Source organism: Halichoerus grypus, chromosome 1 (assembly GCF_964656455.1).
Source record: "Halichoerus grypus chromosome 1, mHalGry1.hap1.1, whole genome shotgun sequence".
NCBI lineage: Eukaryota > Metazoa > Chordata > Mammalia > Carnivora > Phocidae > Halichoerus > Halichoerus grypus.
The window spans coordinates 156,197,503-156,217,931 of NC_135712.1; positions in this window are offsets into that span (position 1 = coordinate 156,197,503).

Genomic DNA, 20,429 nt, shown 5'->3' on the forward strand with positions numbered 1-20,429 from the left:
CTAGCCGCATAACCATGATGTGAGTTGTGAGCTGCCTTCTGTAACGGGTTGTCTCTACCCCGATTTTACGAAATGGCACCAGTCCCGAGGCTCTCACACGCAGTACACGCTAAACTGCTTCCACCCACAGAGAGGTCGTCGGAACCTAAAACACTGTTTCTGCACACTCTTGTTTCTTCGAGTTAGAACCCTCGCAATTAGACTTCAATTCAAATGGAGGGCCGCAGTGCTGGCTAAGTCATACACACAGGGAGCCTTGTTCTAACTTTGCTGGGGTCTGACTCTCACTCGTATATAGCTTTGGACTCCCTTGCAGTGCTCTCATACACCACACAACAAAATGCTTCCACCCTCAGGAGCGGCTGTTTTCGCTGAAGCACGGATTCTCTACCGAGTTTCTCCTTCGAGTTAGCTGGCTGACATTAAGACTGCACGCACCCACGGGGCAACGCTACTAGCCCCATAACCATGATGTGATTTGTGTGCTCCCCTCTGTACCGGGTTCTCTCTACCCCGATTTTACGAAATGGAGCCAGTCCCGTGGCACTCACTCACACTACACCCTAAACTGCTTCCTCCCACAGAGAGGACGTCGGAAGCTAAAACCCTGTCTCTGTACACTGTTGTTTCTTCGAGTTAGAACCCTAGTGATTAGACTTCCATGCAAATGGAGGGTCTCAGTGCTAGCTTAATCAAACACACCGGGGCCTCGTTCTGCCTTTTGCTGGGTCTTGAGTCTCACTCCTATATACCTTTGGAATCCCTTGTAGTGCTCTCAAGCACGCACACAACAAAATGATTCCACCCACAGGAGCGGCTGTTTTCGCTGAAGCACGGATTCTCTCCCGAGTTTTTACGTCGAGGTAGGTGGCTGACTTTCAGCCTGCACGCAACCCCGGGGCAATGCTACTAGCCCCATAACCATGATGTGATTTGTGCGCTACCTCCTGTACCAGCCTGTCTCTACCCCGATTTTACGAAATGGAGCCAGTCCCGTGGCTCTCAACGAAAGTACACCCAAAAGTGCTTCCTCCCACAGAGAGGTCGTCGGACTCTAAAACACTGTTTCTGTACACTGTTGTTTGTTCGAGTCCGAACCCTAGCGATTAGACTTCAATGCAAAAGGAGGGCCGCAGTTCTAGCTAAATCAAACACACTGGGAGTCTTGCTCTGCCTTTTGATGTGTCCTGAGTCTGACTCGTATATAGCTTTGGACTCCCTTGCAGTGCTCTCACGCACGCACACAACAAAAGGCTTCCACCCTCAGGATCGGCTGTTTTCGCTGAAGCACGGATTCTCTACCGAGTTTTTCCTTCGAGTTAGGTGGCTGACATTCAGCCTGCACGCACCCCCGGGCCAACGCTACTAGCCGCATAACCATGATGTGAGTTGTGAGCTGCCTTCTGTAATGGGTTGTCTCTACCCCGATTTTACGAAATGGCACCAGTCCCGAGGCTCTCACACACAGTACACGCTAAACTGCTTCCACCCACAGAGAGGTCGTCGGAATCTAAAACACTGTTTCTGCACACTCTTGTTTCTTCGAGTTAGAACCCTCGCGATTAGACTTCAATTCAAATGGAGGGACGCAGTGCTGGCTAAATTAAACACACGGGGAGTCTTGTTCTGCCTTTTGCTGGGGCCTGAGTCTCACTCGTATATACCTTTGGAATCCCTTGCAGTGCTCTCACGCACGCACACAACAAAATGCTTTCACCCTCAGGAGCTGCTGTTTTCACTGAAGCACGGATCCTCTACCGAGTTTTTCCGTCTAGTTAGGTGGCTGATATTCAGCCTGCACGCACCCCCGGGGCGACGCTAGGAGACCCATAACCATGATGTGATTTGTGAGCTGCCTTCTGTATCGGCCTGTCTCTAGCCCGATTTTTCGAAATGGAACCCATCCCCTGGCTCTCACCCACAGTACACCCTAAACTGCTTCCTCCCACAGTGAGGTCGTCGGAAGCTAAAACAATGTTTCTGTACACTGTTGTTTCCTCGAGTTAGAACGCTAGCGAGTAGACTTCCATGCAAAAGAAGCCAGCAGTGCTAGCTAAATCAAACACACTGGGAGTCTTGTTCTGCCTTTTGATATGGCCTGTGGCTGACTGGTATATAGCTTTGGACTCCTTTGCAGTGCTCTCAGGCACGCACACAACAAAATGCTTCCACCCTCAGGAGCGGCTGTTTTCGCTGAAGCACGGATTCTCTACCGAGTTTGTCCGTCGAGTTAGGTGGCTGACTTTCAGTCTGCATGCAACCCGGGGGCAACGCTATTAGCCCCATAACCATGATGTGATTTGTGCGCTGCCTTCATACCGGCCTGTGTCTACCCCGAGTTTACGAAATGGAGCCAGTCCCGCGGCTCTCAACGAAAGCACACACTAAACTGCTTCCTCCCACAGAGAGGTCGTCGGAAGCTAAAACACTGTCTCTGTACACTGTTGTTTCTTCGACTTAGAACCCTAGCGATTAGACTTCCATGCAAATGGAGGGCCTCAGTGCTAGCTAAGTCATACACACGGGGAGCCTTGTTCTAACTTTGCTGGGGTCTGACTCTCACTCGTATATAGCTTTGGACTCCCTTGCAGTGCTCTCACACACGCACACAACAAAATGCTTCCACCCTCAGGAGCGGCTGTTTTCGCTGAAGCACGGATTCTCTACCGAGTTTCTCCTTCGAGTTAGGTGGCTGACATTCAGCCTGCACGCACCCCCGGGCCAATGCTACTAGCCGCATAACCATGATGTGAGTTGTGAGCTGCCTTCTGTAACGGGTTGTCTCTACCCCGATTTTACGAAATGGCACCAGTCCCGAGGCTCTCACACGCAGTACACGCTAAACTGCTTCCACCCACAGAGAGGTCGTCGGAACCTAAAACACTGTTTCTGCACACTCTTGTTTCTTCGAGTTAGAACCCTCGCAATTAGACTTCAATTCAAATGGAGGGCCGCAGTGCTGGCTAAGTCATACACACAGGGAGCCTTGTTCTAACTTTGCTGGGGTCTGACTCTCACTCGTATATAGCTTTGGACTCCCTTGCAGTGCTCTCATACACCACACAACAAAATGCTTCCACCCTCAGGAGCGGCTGTTTTCGCTGAAGCACGGATTCTCTACCGAGTTTCTCCTTCGAGTTAGCTGGCTGACATTAAGACTGCACGCACCCACGGGGCAACGCTACTAGCCCCATAACCATGATGTGATTTGTGTGCTCCCCTCTGTACCGGGTTCTCTCTACCCCGATTTTACGAAATGGAGCCAGTCCCGTGGCACTCACTCACACTACACCCTAAACTGCTTCCTCCCACAGAGAGGACGTCGGAAGCTAAAACCCTGTCTCTGTACACTGTTGTTTCTTCGAGTTAGAACCCTAGTGATTAGACTTCCATGCAAATGGAGGGTCTCAGTGCTAGCTTAATCAAACACACGGGGGCCTCGTTCTGCCTTTTGCTGGGTCCTGAGTCTCACTCCTATATACCTTTGGAATCCCTTGTAGTGCTCTCAAGCACGCACACAACAAAATGATTCCACCCACAGGAGCGGCTGTTTTCGCTGAAGCACGGATTCTCTCCCGAGTTTTTACGTCGAGGTAGGTGGCTGACTTTCAGCCTGCACGCAACCCCGGGGCAATGCTACTAGCCCCATAACCATGATGTGATTTGTGCGCTACCTCCTGTACCAGCCTGTCTCTACCCCGATTTTACGAAATGGAGCCAGTCCCGTGGCTCTCAACGAAAGTACACCCAAAAGTGCTTCCTCCCACAGAGAGGTCGTCGGACTCTAAAACACTGTTTCTGTACACTGTTGTTTGTTCGAGTCCGAACCCTAGCGATTAGACTTCAATGCAAAAGGAGGGCCGCAGTTCTAGCTAAATCAAACACACTGGGAGTCTTGCTCTGCCTTTTGATGTGTCCTGAGTCTGACTCGTATATAGCTTTGGACTCCCTTGCAGTGCTCTCACGCACGCACACAACAAAAGGCTTCCACCCTCAGGATCGGCTGTTTTCGCTGAAGCACGGATTCTCTACCGAGTTTTTCCTTCGAGTTAGGTGGCTGACATTCAGCCTGCACGCACCCCCGGGCCAACGCTACTAGCCGCATAACCATGATGTGAGTTGTGAGCTGCCTTCTGTAACGGGTTGTCTCTACCCCGATTTTACGAAATGGCACCAGTCCCGAGGCTCTCACACACAGTACACGCTAAACTGCTTCCACCCACAGAGAGGTCGTCGGAATCTAAAACACTGTTTCTGCACACTCTTGTTTCTTCGAGTTAGAACCCTCGCGATTAGACTTCAATTCAAATGGAGGGACGCAGTGCTGGCTAAATTAAACACACGGGGAGTCTTGTTCTGCCTTTTGCTGGGGCCTGAGTCTCACTCGTATATACCTTTGGAATCCCTTGCAGTGCTCTCACGCACGCACACAACAAAATGCTTTCACCCTCAGGAGCTGCTGTTTTCACTGAAGCACGGATCCTCTACCGAGTTTTTCCGTCTAGTTAGGTGGCTGATATTCAGCCTGCACGCACCCCCGGGGCGACGCTAGGAGACCCATAACCATGATGTGATTTGTGAGCTGCCTTCTGTATCGGCCTGTCTCTAGCCCGATTTTTCGAAATGGAACCCATCCCCTGGCTCTCACCCACAGTACACCCTAAACTGCTTCCTCCCACAGTGAGGTCGTCGGAAGCTAAAACAATGTTTCTGTACACTGTTGTTTCCTCGAGTTAGAACGCTAGCGAGTAGACTTCCATGCAAAAGAAGCCAGCAGTGCTAGCTAAATCAAACACACTGGGAGTCTTGTTCTGCCTTTTGATATGGCCTGTGGCTGACTGGTATATAGCTTTGGACTCCTTTGCAGTGCTCTCAGGCACGCACACAACAAAATGCTTCCACCCTCAGGAGCGGCTGTTTTCGCTGAAGCACGGATTCTCTACCGAGTTTGTCCGTCGAGTTAGGTGGCTGACTTTCAGTCTGCATGCAACCCGGGGGCAACGCTATTAGCCCCATAACCATGATGTGATTTGTGCGCTGCCTTCATACCGGCCTGTGTCTACCCCGAGTTTACGAAATGGAGCCAGTCCCGCGGCTCTCAACGAAAGCACACACTAAACTGCTTCCTCCCACAGAGAGGTCGTCGGAAGCTAAAACACTGTCTCTGTACACTGTTGTTTCTTCGACTTAGAACCCTAGCGATTAGACTTCCATGCAAATGGAGGGCCTCAGTGCTAGCTAAGTCATACACACGGGGAGCCTTGTTCTAACTTTGCTGGGGTCTGACTCTCACTCGTATATAGCTTTGGACTCCCTTGCAGTGCTCTCACACACGCACACAACAAAATGCTTCCACCCTCAGGAGCGGCTGTTTTCGCTGAAGCACGGATTCTCTACCGAGTTTCTCCTTCGAGTTAGGTGGCTGACATTCAGCCTGCACGCACCCCCGGGCCAATGCTACTAGCCGCATAACCATGATGTGAGTTGTGAGCTGCCTTCTGTAACGGGTTGTCTCTACCCCGATTTTACGAAATGGCACCAGTCCCGAGGCTCTCACACGCAGTACACGCTAAACTGCTTCCACCCACAGAGAGGTCGTCGGAACCTAAAACACTGTTTCTGCACACTCTTGTTTCTTCGAGTTAGAACCCTCGCAATTAGACTTCAATTCAAATGGAGGGCCGCAGTGCTGGCTAAGTCATACACACAGGGAGCCTTGTTCTAACTTTGCTGGGGTCTGACTCTCACTCGTATATAGCTTTGGACTCCCTTGCAGTGCTCTCATACACCACACAACAAAATGCTTCCACCCTCAGGAGCGGCTGTTTTCGCTGAAGCACGGATTCTCTACCGAGTTTCTCCTTCGAGTTAGCTGGCTGACATTAAGACTGCACGCACCCACGGGGCAACGCTACTAGCCCCATAACCATGATGTGATTTGTGTGCTCCCCTCTGTACCGGGTTCTCTCTACCCCGATTTTACGAAATGGAGCCAGTCCCGTGGCACTCACTCACACTACACCCTAAACTGCTTCCTCCCACAGAGAGGACGTCGGAAGCTAAAACCCTGTCTCTGTACACTGTTGTTTCTTCGAGTTAGAACCCTAGTGATTAGACTTCCATGCAAATGGAGGGTCTCAGTGCTAGCTTAATCAAACACACCGGGGCCTCGTTCTGCCTTTTGCTGGGTCCTGAGTCTCACTCCTATATACCTTTGGAATCCCTTGTAGTGCTCTCAAGCACGCACACAACAAAATGATTCCACCCACAGGAGCGGCTGTTTTCGCTGAAGCACGGATTCTCTCCCGAGTTTTTACGTCGAGGTAGGTGGCTGACTTTCAGCCTGCACGCAACCCCGGGGCAATGCTACTAGCCCCATAACCATGATGTGATTTGTGCGCTACCTCCTGTACCAGCCTGTCTCTACCCCGATTTTACGAAATGGAGCCAGTCCCGTGGCTCTCAACGAAAGTACACCCAAAAGTGCTTCCTCCCACAGAGAGGTCGTCGGACTCTAAAACACTGTTTCTGTACACTGTTGTTTGTTCGAGTCCGAACCCTAGCGATTAGACTTCAATGCAAAAGGAGGGCCGCAGTTCTAGCTAAATCAAACACACTGGGAGTCTTGCTCTGCCTTTTGATGTGTCCTGAGTCTGACTCGTATATAGCTTTGGACTCCCTTGCAGTGCTCTCACGCACGCACACAACAAAAGGCTTCCACCCTCAGGATCGGCTGTTTTCGCTGAAGCACGGATTCTCTACCGAGTTTTTCCTTCGAGTTAGGTGGCTGACATTCAGCCTGCACGCACCCCCGGGCCAACGCTACTAGCCGCATAACCATGATGTGAGTTGTGAGCTGCCTTCTGTAACGGGTTGTCTCTACCCCGATTTTACGAAATGGCACCAGTCCCGAGGCTCTCACACACAGTACACGCTAAACTGCTTCCACCCACAGAGAGGTCGTCGGAATCTAAAACACTGTTTCTGCACACTCTTGTTTCTTCGAGTTAGAACCCTCGCGATTAGACTTCAATTCAAATGGAGGGACGCAGTGCTGGCTAAATTAAACACACGGGGAGTCTTGTTCTGCCTTTTGCTGGGGCCTGAGTCTCACTCGTATATACCTTTGGAATCCCTTGCAGTGCTCTCACGCACGCACACAACAAAATGCTTTCACCCTCAGGAGCTGCTGTTTTCACTGAAGCACGGATCCTCTACCGAGTTTTTCCGTCTAGTTAGGTGGCTGATATTCAGCCTGCACGCACCCCCGGGGCGACGCTAGGAGACCCATAACCATGATGTGATTTGTGAGCTGCCTTCTGTATCGGCCTGTCTCTAGCCCGATTTTTCGAAATGGAACCCATCCCCTGGCTCTCACCCACAGTACACCTTAAACTGCTTCCTCCCACAGTGAGGTCGTCGGAAGCTAAAACAATGTTTCTGTACACTGTTGTTTCCTCGAGTTAGAACGCTAGCGAGTAGACTTCCATGCAAAAGAAGCCAGCAGTGCTAGCTAAATCAAACACACTGGGAGTCTTGTTCTGCCTTTTGATATGGCCTGTGGCTGACTGGTATATAGCTTTGGACTCCTTTGCAGTGCTCTCAGGCATGCACACAACAAAATGCTTCCACCCTCAGGAGCGGCTGTTTTCGCTGAAGCACGGATTCTCTACCGAGTTTGTCCGTCGAGTTAGGTGGCTGACTTTCAGTCTGCATGCAACCCGGGGGCAACGCTATTAGCCCCATAACCATGATGTGATTTGTGCGCTGCCTTCATACCGGCCTGTGTCTACCCCGAGTTTACGAAATGGAGCCAGTCCCGCGGCTCTCAACGAAAGCACACACTAAACTGCTTCCTCCCACAGAGAGGTCGTCGGAAGCTAAAACACTGTCTCTGTACACTGTTGTTTCTTCGACTTAGAACCCTAGCGATTAGACTTCCATGCAAATGGAGGGCCTCAGTGCTAGCTAAGTCATACACACGGGGAGCCTTGTTCTAACTTTGCTGGGGTCTGACTCTCACTCGTATATAGCTTTGGACTCCCTTGCAGTGCTCTCACACACGCACACAACAAAATGCTTCCACCCTCAGGAGCGGCTGTTTTCGCTGAAGCACGGATTCTCTACCGAGTTTCTCCTTCGAGTTAGGTGGCTGACATTCAGCCTGCACGCACCCCCGGGCCAATGCTACTAGCCGCATAACCATGATGTGAGTTGTGAGCTGCCTTCTGTAACGGGTTGTCTCTACCCCGATTTTACGAAATGGCACCAGTCCCGAGGCTCTCACACGCAGTACACGCTAAACTGCTTCCACCCACAGAGAGGTCGTCGGAACCTAAAACACTGTTTCTGCACACTCTTGTTTCTTCGAGTTAGAACCCTCGCGATTAGACTTCAATTCAAATGGAGGGCCGCAGTGCTGGCTAAGTCATACACACAGGGAGCCTTGTTCTAACTTTGCTGGGGTCTGACTCTCACTCGTATATAGCTTTGGACTCCCTTGCAGTGCTCTCATACACCACACAACAAAATGCTTCCACCCTCAGGAGCGGCTGTTTTCGCTGAAGCACGGATTCTCTACCGAGTTTCTCCTTCGAGTTAGCTGGCTGACATTAAGACTGCACGCACCCACGGGGCAACGCTACTAGCCCCATAACCATGATGTGATTTGTGTGCTCCCCTCTGTACCGGGTTCTCTCTACCCCGATTTTACGAAATGGAGCCAGTCCCGTGGCACTCACTCACACTACACCCTAAACTGCTTCCTCCCACAGAGAGGACGTCGGAAGCTAAAACCCTGTCTCTGTACACTGTTGTTTCTTCGAGTTAGAACCCTAGTGATTAGACTTCCATGCAAATGGAGGGTCTCAGTGCTAGCTTAATCAAACACACCGGGGCCTCGTTCTGCCTTTTGCTGGGTCTTGAGTCTCACTCCTATATACCTTTGGAATCCCTTGTAGTGCTCTCAAGCACGCACACAACAAAATGATTCCACCCACAGGAGCGGCTGTTTTCGCTGAAGCACGGATTCTCTCCCGAGTTTTTACGTCGAGGTAGGTGGCTGACTTTCAGCCTGCACGCAACCCCGGGGCAATGCTACTAGCCCCGTAACCATGATGTGATTTGTGCGCTACCTCCTGTACCAGCCTGTCTCTACCCCGATTTTACGAAATGGAGCCAGTCCCGTGGCTCTCAACGAAAGTACACCCAAAAGTGCTTCCTCCCACAGAGAGGTCGTCGGACTCTAAAACACTGTTTCTGTACACTGTTGTTTGTTCGAGTCCGAACCCTAGCGATTAGACTTCAATGCAAAAGGAGGGCCGCAGTTCTAGCTAAATCAAACACACTGGGAGTCTTGCTCTGCCTTTTGATGTGTCCTGAGTCTGACTCGTATATAGCTTTGGACTCCCTTGCAGTGCTCTCACGCACGCACACAACAAAAGGCTTCCACCCTCAGGATCGGCTGTTTTCGCTGAAGCACGGATTCTCTACCGAGTTTTTCCTTCGAGTTAGGAGGCTGACATTCAGCCTGCACGCACCCCCGGGCCAACGCTACTAGCCGCATAACCATGATGTGAGTTGTGAGCTGCCTTCTGTAACGGGTTGTCTCTACCCCGATTTTACGAAATGGCACCAGTCCCGAGGCTCTCACACACAGTACACGCTAAACTGCTTCCACCCACAGAGAGGTCGTCGGAATCTAAAACACTGTTTCTGCACACTCTTGTTTCTTCGAGTTAGAACCCTCGCGATTAGACTTCAATTCAAATGGAGGGACGCAGTGCTGGCTAAATTAAACACATGGGGAGTCTTGTTCTGCCTTTTGCTGGGGCCTGAGTCTCACTCGTATATACCTTTGGAATCCCTTGCAGTGCTCTCACGCACGCACACAACAAAATGCTTTCACCCTCAGGAGCTGCTGTTTTCACTGAAGCACGGATCCTCTACCGAGTTTTTCCGTCTAGTTAGGTGGCTGATATTCAGCCTGCACGCACCCCCGGGGCGACGCTAGGAGACCCATAACCATGATGTGATTTGTGAGCTGCCTTCTGTATCGGCCTGTCTCTAGCCCGATTTTTCGAAATGGAACCCATCCCCTGGCTCTCACCCACAGTACACCCTAAACTGCTTCCTCCCACAGTGAGGTCGTCGGAAGCTAAAACAATGTTTCTGTACACTGTTGTTTCCTCGAGTTAGAACGCTAGCGAGTAGACTTCCATGCAAAAGAAGCCAGCAGTGCTAGCTAAATCAAACACACTGGGAGTCTTGTTCTGCCTTTTGATATGGCCTGTGGCTGACTGGTATATAGCTTTGGACTCCTTTGCAGTGCTCTCAGGCACGCACACAACAAAATGCTTCCACCCTCAGGAGCGGCTGTTTTCGCTGAAGCACGGATTCTCTACCGAGTTTGTCCGTCGAGTTAGGTGGCTGACTTTCAGTCTGCATGCAACCCGGGGGCAACGCTATTAGCCCCATAACCATGATGTGATTTGTGCGCTGCCTTCATACCGGCCTGTGTCTACCCCGAGTTTACGAAATGGAGCCAGTCCCGCGGCTCTCAACGAAAGCACACACTAAACTGCTTCCTCCCACAGAGAGGTCGTCGGAAGCTAAAACACTGTCTCTGTACACTGTTGTTTCTTCGACTTAGAACCCTAGCGATTAGACTTCCATGCAAATGGAGGGCCTCAGTGCTAGCTAAGTCATACACACGGGGAGCCTTGTTCTAACTTTGCTGGGGTCTGACTCTCACTCGTATATAGCTTTGGACTCCCTTGCAGTGCTCTCACACACGCACACAACAAAATGCTTCCACCCTCAGGAGCGGCTGTTTTCGCTGAAGCACGGATTCTCTACCGAGTTTCTCCTTCGAGTTAGGTGGCTGACATTCAGCCTGCACGCACCCCCGGGCCAATGCTACTAGCCGCATAACCATGATGTGAGTTGTGAGCTGCCTTCTGTAACGGGTTGTCTCTACCCCGATTTTACGAAATGGCACCAGTCCCGAGGCTCTCACACGCAGTACACGCTAAACTGCTTCCACCCACAGAGAGGTCGTCGGAACCTAAAACACTGTTTCTGCACACTCTTGTTTCTTCGAGTTAGAACCCTCGCAATTAGACTTCAATTCAAATGGAGGGCCGCAGTGCTGGCTAAGTCATACACACAGGGAGCCTTGTTCTAACTTTGCTGGGGTCTGACTCTCACTCGTATATAGCTTTGGACTCCCTTGCAGTGCTCTCATACACCACACAACAAAATGCTTCCACCCTCAGGAGCGGCTGTTTTCGCTGAAGCACGGATTCTCTACCGAGTTTCTCCTTCGAGTTAGCTGGCTGACATTAAGACTGCACGCACCCACGGGGCAACGCTACTAGCCCCATAACCATGATGTGATTTGTGTGCTCCCCTCTGTACCGGGTTCTCTCTACCCCGATTTTACGAAATGGAGCCAGTCCCGTGGCACTCACTCACACTACACCCTAAACTGCTTCCTCCCACAGAGAGGACGTCGGAAGCTAAAACCCTGTCTCTGTACACTGTTGTTTCTTCGAGTTAGAACCCTAGTGATTAGACTTCCATGCAAATGGAGGGTCTCAGTGCTAGCTTAATCAAACACACCGGGGCCTCGTTCTGCCTTTTGCTGGGTCCTGAGTCTCACTCCTATATACCTTTGGAATCCCTTGTAGTGCTCTCAAGCACGCACACAACAAAATGATTCCACCCACAGGAGCGGCTGTTTTCGCTGAAGCACGGATTCTCTCCCGAGTTTTTACGTCGAGGTAGGTGGCTGACTTTCAGCCTGCACGCAACCCCGGGGCAATGCTACTAGCCCCATAACCATGATGTGATTTGTGCGCTACCTCCTGTACCAGCCTGTCTCTACCCCGATTTTACGAAATGGAGCCAGTCCCGTGGCTCTCAACGAAAGTACACCCAAAAGTGCTTCCTCCCACAGAGAGGTCGTCGGACTCTAAAACACTGTTTCTGTACACTGTTGTTTGTTCGAGTCCGAACCCTAGCGATTAGACTTCAATGCAAAAGGAGGGCCGCAGTTCTAGCTAAATCAAACACACTGGGAGTCTTGCTCTGCCTTTTGATGTGTCCTGAGTCTGACTCGTATATAGCTTTGGACTCCCTTGCAGTGCTCTCACGCACGCACACAACAAAAGGCTTCCACCCTCAGGATCGGCTGTTTTCGCTGAAGCACGGATTCTCTACCGAGTTTTTCCTTCGAGTTAGGTGGCTGACATTCAGCCTGCACGCACCCCCGGGCCAACGCTACTAGCCGCATAACCATGATGTGAGTTGTGAGCTGCCTTCTGTAACGGGTTGTCTCTACCCCGATTTTACGAAATGGCACCAGTCCCGAGGCTCTCACACACAGTACACGCTAAACTGCTTCCACCCACAGAGAGGTCGTCGGAATCTAAAACACTGTTTCTGCACACTCTTGTTTCTTCGAGTTAGAACCCTCGCGATTAGACTTCAATTCAAATGGAGGGACGCAGTGCTGGCTAAATTAAACACACGGGGAGTCTTGTTCTGCCTTTTGCTGGGGCCTGAGTCTCACTCGTATATACCTTTGGAATCCCTTGCAGTGCTCTCACGCACGCACACAACAAAATGCTTTCACCCTCAGGAGCTGCTGTTTTCACTGAAGCACGGATCCTCTACCGAGTTTTTCCGTCTAGTTAGGTGGCTGATATTCAGCCTGCACGCACCCCCGGGGCGACGCTAGGAGACCCATAACCATGATGTGATTTGTGAGCTGCCTTCTGTATCGGCCTGTCTCTAGCCCGATTTTTCGAAATGGAACCCATCCCCTGGCTCTCACCCACAGTACACCTTAAACTGCTTCCTCCCACAGTGAGGTCGTCGGAAGCTAAAACAATGTTTCTGTACACTGTTGTTTCCTCGAGTTAGAACGCTAGCGAGTAGACTTCCATGCAAAAGAAGCCAGCAGTGCTAGCTAAATCAAACACACTGGGAGTCTTGTTCTGCCTTTTGATATGGCCTGTGGCTGACTGGTATATAGCTTTGGACTCCTTTGCAGTGCTCTCAGGCATGCACACAACAAAATGCTTCCACCCTCAGGAGCGGCTGTTTTCGCTGAAGCACGGATTCTCTACCGAGTTTGTCCGTCGAGTTAGGTGGCTGACTTTCAGTCTGCATGCAACCCGGGGGCAACGCTATTAGCCCCATAACCATGATGTGATTTGTGCGCTGCCTTCATACCGGCCTGTGTCTACCCCGAGTTTACGAAATGGAGCCAGTCCCGCGGCTCTCAACGAAAGCACACACTAAACTGCTTCCTCCCACAGAGAGGTCGTCGGAAGCTAAAACACTGTCTCTGTACACTGTTGTTTCTTCGACTTAGAACCCTAGCGATTAGACTTCCATGCAAATGGAGGGCCTCAGTGCTAGCTAAGTCATACACACGGGGAGCCTTGTTCTAACTTTGCTGGGGTCTGACTCTCACTCGTATATAGCTTTGGACTCCCTTGCAGTGCTCTCACACACGCACACAACAAAATGCTTCCACCCTCAGGAGCGGCTGTTTTCGCTGAAGCACGGATTCTCTACCGAGTTTCTCCTTCGAGTTAGGTGGCTGACATTCAGCCTGCACGCACCCCCGGGCCAATGCTACTAGCCGCATAACCATGATGTGAGTTGTGAGCTGCCTTCTGTAACGGGTTGTCTCTACCCCGATTTTACGAAATGGCACCAGTCCCGAGGCTCTCACACGCAGTACACGCTAAACTGCTTCCACCCACAGAGAGGTCGTCGGAACCTAAAACACTGTTTCTGCACACTCTTGTTTCTTCGAGTTAGAACCCTCGCGATTAGACTTCAATTCAAATGGAGGGCCGCAGTGCTGGCTAAGTCATACACACAGGGAGCCTTGTTCTAACTTTGCTGGGGTCTGACTCTCACTCGTATATAGCTTTGGACTCCCTTGCAGTGCTCTCATACACCACACAACAAAATGCTTCCACCCTCAGGAGCGGCTGTTTTCGCTGAAGCTCGGATTCTCTACCGAGTTTCTCCTTCGAGTTAGCTGGCTGACATTAAGACTGCACGCACCCACGGGGCAACGCTACTAGCCCCATAACCATGATGTGATTTGTGTGCTCCCCTCTGTACCGGGTTCTCTCTACCCCGATTTTACGAAATGGAGCCAGTCCCGTGGCACTCACTCACACTACACCCTAAACTGCTTCCTCCCACAGAGAGGACGTCGGAAGCTAAAACCCTGTCTCTGTACACTGTTGTTTCTTCGAGTTAGAACCCTAGTGATTAGACTTCCATGCAAATGGAGGGTCTCAGTGCTAGCTTAATCAAACACACGGGGGCCTCGTTCTGCCTTTTGCTGGGTCCTGAGTCTCACTCCTATATACCTTTGGAATCCCTTGTAGTGCTCTCAAGCACGCACACAACAAAATGATTGCACCCACAGGAGCGGCTGTTTTCGCTGAAGCACGGATTCTCTCCCGAGTTTTTACGTCGAGGTAGGTGGCTGACTTTCAGCCTGCACGCAACCCCGGGGCAATGCTACTAGCCCCATAACCATGATGTGATTTGTGCGCTACCTCCTGTACCAGCCTGTCTCTACCCCGATTTTACGAAATGGAGCCAGTCCCGTGGCTCTCAACGAAAGTACACCCAAAAGTGCTTCCTCCCACAGAGAGGTCGTCGGAATCTAAAACACTGTTTCTGTACACTGTTGTTTGTTCGAGTCCGAACCCTAGCGATTAGACTTCAATGCAAAAGGAGGGCCGCAGTTCTAGCTAAATCAAACACACTGGGAGTCTTGCTCTGCCTTTTGATGTGTCCTGAGTCTGACTCGTATATAGCTTTGGACTCCCTTGCAGTGCTCTCACACACGCACACAACAAAAGGCTTCCACCCTCAGGATCGGCTGTTTTCGCTGAAGCACGGATTCTCTACCGAGTTTTTCCTTCGAGTTAGGTGGCTGACATTCAGCCTGCACGCACCCCCGGGCCAACGCTACTAGCCGCATAACCATGATGTGAGTTGTGAGCTGCCTTCTGTAACGGGTTGTCTCTACCCCGATTTTACGAAATGGCACCAGTCCCGAGGCTCTCACACACAGTACATGCTAAACTGCTTCCACCCACAGAGAGGTCGTCGGAATCTAAAACACTGTTTCTGCACACTCTTGTTTCTTCGAGTTAGAACCCTCGCGATTAGACTTCAATTCAAATGGAGGGCCGCAGTGCTGGCTAAATTAAACACACGGGGAGTCTTGTTCTGCCTTTTGCTGGGGCCTGAGTCTCACTCGTATATACCTTTGGAATCCCTTGCAGTGCTCTCACGCACGCACACAACAAAATGCTTTCACCCTCAGGAGCTGCTGTTTTCACTGAAGCACGGATCCTCTACCGAGTTTTTCCGTCTAGTTAGGTGGCTGATATTCAGCCTGCACGCACCCCCGGGGCGACGCTAGGAGACCCATAACCATGATGTGATTTGTGAGCTGCCTTCTGTATCGGCCTGTCTCTAGCCCGATTTTTCGAAATGGAACCCATCCCCTGGCTCTCACCCACAGTACACCCTAAACTGCTTCCTCCCACAGTGAGGTCGTCGGAAGCTAAAACAATGTTTCTGTACACTGTTGTTTCCTCGAGTTAGAACGCTAGCGAGTAGACTTCCATGCAAAAGAAGCCAGCAGTGCTAGCTAAATCAAACACACTGGGAGTCTTGTTCTGCCTTTTGATATGGCCTGTGGCTGACTGGTATATAGCTTTGGACTCCTTTGCAGTGCTCTCAGGCACGCACACAACAAAATGCTTCCACCCTCAGGAGCGGCTGTTTTCGCTGAAGCACGGATTCTCTACCGAGTTTGTCCGTCGAGTTAGGTGGCTGACTTTCAGTCTGCATGCAACCCGGGGGCAACGCTATTAGCCCCATAACCATGATGTGATTTGTGCGCTGCCTTCATACCGGCCTGTGTCTACCCCGAGTTTACGAAATGGAGCCAGTCCCGCGGCTCTCAACGAAAGCACACACTAAACTGCTTCCTCCCACAGAGAGGTCGTCGGAAGCTAAAACACTGTCTCTGTACACTGTTGTTTCTTCGACTTAGAACCCTAGCGATTAGACTTCCATGCAAATGGAGGGCCTCAGTGCTAGCTAAGTCATACACACGGGGAGCCTTGTTCTAACTTTGCTGGGGTCTGACTCTCACTCGTATATAGCTTTGGACTCCCTTGCAGTGCTCTCACACACGCACACAACAAAATGCTTCCACCCTCAGGAGTGGCTGTTTTCGCTGAAGCACGGATTCTCTACCGAGTTTCTCCTTCGAGTTAGGTGGCTGACATTCAGCCTGCACGCACCCCCGGGCCAATGCTACTAGCCGCATAACCATGATGTGAGTTGTGAGCTGCCTTCTGTAACGGGTTGTCTCTACCCCGATTTTACGAAATGGCACCAGTCCCGAGGCTCTCACACGCAGTACACGCTAAACTGCTTCCACCCACAGAGAGGTCGTCGGAACCTAAAACACTGTTTCTGCACACTCTTGTTTCTTCGAGTTAGAACCCTCGCAATTAGACTTCAATTCAAATGGAGGGCCGCAGTGCTGGCTAAGTCATACACACAGGGAGCCTTGTTCTAACTTTGCTGGGGTCTGACTCTCACTCGTATATAGCTTTGGACTCCCTTGCAGTGCTCTCATACACCACACAACAAAATGCTTCCACCCTCAGGAGCGGCTGTTTTCGCTGAAGCTCGGATTCTCTACCGAGTTTCTCCTTCGAGTTAGCTGGCTGACATTAAGACTGCACGCACCCACGGGGCAACGCTACTAGCCCCATAACCATGATGTGATTTGTGTGCTCCCCTCTGTACCGGGTTCTCTCTACCCCGATTTTACGAAATGGAGCCAGTCCCGTGGCACTCACTCACACTACACCCTAAACTGCTTCCTCCCACAGAGAGGACGTCGGAAGCTAAAACCCTGTCTCTGTACACTGTTGTTTCTTCGAGTTAGAACCCTAGTGATTAGACTTCCATGCAAATGGAGGGTCTCAGTGCTAGCTTAATCAAACACACGGGGGCCTCGTTCTGCCTTTTGCTGGGTCCTGAGTCTCACTCCTATATACCTTTGGAATCCCTTGTAGTGCTCTCAAGCACGCACACAACAAAATGCTTCCACACACAGGAGCGGCTGTTTTCACTGAAGCACGGATTCTCTCCCGAGTTTTTACGTCGAGGTAGGTGGCTGACTTTCAGCCTGCACTCAACCCCGGGGCAATGCTACTAGCCCCATAACCATGATGTGATTTGTGCGCTACCTCCTGTACCAGCCTGTCTCTACCTCGATTTTACGAAATGGAGCCAGTCCCGTGGCTCTCAACGAAACTACACCCAAAAGTGCTTCCTCCCACAGAGAGGTCGTCGGAATCTAAAACACTGTTTCTGTACACTGTTGTTTGTTCGAGTCCGAACCCTAGCGATTAGACTTCAATTCAAAAGGAGGGCCGCAGTTCTAGCTAAATCAAACACACTGGGAGTCTTGCTCTGCCTTTTGATGTGTCCTGAGTCTGACTCGTATATAGCTTTGGACTCCCTTGCAGTGCTCTCACGCACGCACACAACAAAAGGCTTCCACCCTCAGGATCGGCTGTTTTCGCTGAAGCACGGATTCTCTACCGAGTTTTTCCTTCGAGTTAGGTGGCTGACATTCACCCTGCACGCACCCCCGGGCCAACGCTACTAGCCGCATAACCATGATGTGAGTTGTGAGCTGCCTTCTATAACGGGTTGTCTCTACCCCGATTTTACGAAATGGCACCAGTCCCGAGGCTCTCACACACAGTACACGCTAAACTGCTTCCACCCACAGAGAGGTCGTCGGAATCTAAAACACTGTTTCTGCACACTCTTGTTTCTTCGAGTTAGAACCCTCGCGATTAGACTTCAATTCAAATGGAGGGCCGCAGTGCTGGCTAAATTAAACACACGGGGAGTCTTGTTCTGCCTTTTGCTGGGGCCTGAGTCTCACTCGTATATACCTTTGGAATCCCTTGCAGTGCTCTCACGCACGCACACAACAAAATGCTTTCACCCTCAGGAGCTGCTGTTTTCACTGAAGCACGGATCCTCTACCGAGTTTTTCCGTCTAGTTAGGTGGCTGATATTCAGCCTGCACGCACCCCCGGGGCGACGCTAGGAGACCCATAACCATGATGTGATTTGTGAGCTGCCTTCTGTATCGGCCTGTCTCTAGCCCGATTTTTCGAAATGGAACCCATCCCCTGGCTCTCACCCACAGTACACCCTAAACTGCTTCCTCCCACAGTGAGGTCGTCGGAAGCTAAAACAATGTTTCTGTACACTGTTGTTTCCTCGAGTTAGAACGCTAGCGAGTAGACTTCCATGCAAAAGAAGCCAGCAGTGCTAGCTAAATCAAACACACTGGGAGTCTTGTTCTGCCTTTTGATATGGCCTGTGGCTGACTGGTATATAGCTTTGGACTCCTTTGCAGTGCTCTCAGGCACGCACACAACAAAATGCTTCCACCCTCAGGAGCGGCTGTTTTCGCTGAAGCACGGATTCTCTACCGAGTTTGTCCGTCGAGTTAGGTGGCTGACTTTCAGTCTGCATGCAACCCGGGGGCAACGCTATTAGCCCCATAACCATGATGTGATTTGTGCGCTGCCTTCATACCGGCCTGTGTCTACCCCGAGTTTACGAAATGGAGCCAGTCCCGCGGCTCTCAACGAAAGCACACACTAAACTGCTTCCTCCCACAGAGAGGTCGTCGGAAGCTAAAACACTGTCTCTGTACACTGTTGTTTCTTCGACTTAGAACCCTAGCGATTAGACTTCCATGCAAATGGAGGGCCTCAGTGCTAGCTAAGTCATACACACGGGGAGCCTTGTTCTAACTTTGCTGGGGTCTGACTCTCACTCGTATATAGCTTTGGACTCCCTTGCAGTGCTCTCACACACGCACACAACAAAATGCTTCCACCCTCAGGAGCGGCTGTTTTCGCTGAAGCACGGATTCTCTACCGAGTTTCTCCTTCGAGTTAGGTGGCTGACATTCAGCCTGCACGCACCCCCGGGCCAATGCTACTAGCCGCATAACCATGATGTGAGTTGTGAGCTGCCTTCTGTAACGGGTTGTCTCTACCCCGATTTTACGAAATGGCACCAGTCCCGAGGCTCTCACACACAGTACACGCTAAACTGCTTCCACCCACAGAGAGGTCGTCGGAACCTAAAACACTGTTTCTGCACACTCTTGTTTCTTCGAGTTAGAACCCTCGCAATTAGACTTCAATTCAAATGGAGGGCCGCAGTGCTGGCTAAGTCATACACACAGGGAGCCTTGTTCTAACTTTGCTGGGGTCTGACTCTCACTCGTATATAGCTTTGGACTCCCTTGCAGTGCTCTCATACACCACACAACAAAATGCTTCCACCCTCAGGAGCGGCTGTTTTCGCTGAAGCACGGATTCTCTACCGAGTTTCTCCTTCGAGTTAGCTGGCTGACATTAAGACTGCACGCACCCACGGGGCAACGCTACTAGCCCCATAACCATGATGTGATTTGTGTGCTCCCCTCTGTACCGGGTTCTCTCTACCCCGATTTTACGAAATGGAGCCAGTCCCGTGGCACTCACTCACACTACACCCTAAACTGCTTCCTCCCACAGAGAGGACGTCGGAAGCTAAAACCCTGTCTCTGTACACTGTTGTTTCTTCGAGTTAGAACCCTAGTGATTAGACTTCCATGCAAATGGAGGGTCTCAGTGCTAGCTTAATCAAACACACCGGGGCCTCGTTCTGCCTTTTGCTGGGTCCTGAGTCTCACTCCTATATACCTTTGGAATCCCTTGTAGTGCTCTCAAGCACGCACACAACAAAATGATTCCACACACAGGAGCGGCTGTTTTCGCTGAAGCACGGATTCTCTCCCGAGTTTTTACGTCGAGGTAGGTGGCTGACTTTCAGCCTGCACGCAACCCCGGGGCAATGCTACTAGCCCCATAACCATGATGTGATTTGTGCGCTACCTCCTGTACCAGCCTGTCTCTACCCCGATTTTACGAAATGGAGCCAGTCCCGTGGCTCTCAACGAAAGTACACCCAAAAGTGCTTCCTCCCACAGAGAGGTCGTCGGACTCTAAAACACTGTTTCTGTACACTGTTGTTTGTTCGAGTCCGAACCCTAGCGATTAGACTTCAATGCAAAAGGAGGGCCGCAGTTCTAGCTAAATCAAACACACTGGGAGTCTTGCTCTGCCTTTTGATGTGTCCTGAGTCTGACTCGTATATAGCTTTGGACTCCCTTGCAGTGCTCTCACACACGCACACAACAAAAGGCTTCCACCCTCAGGATCGGCTGTTTTCGCTGAAGCACGGATTCTCTACCGAGTTTTTCCTTCGAG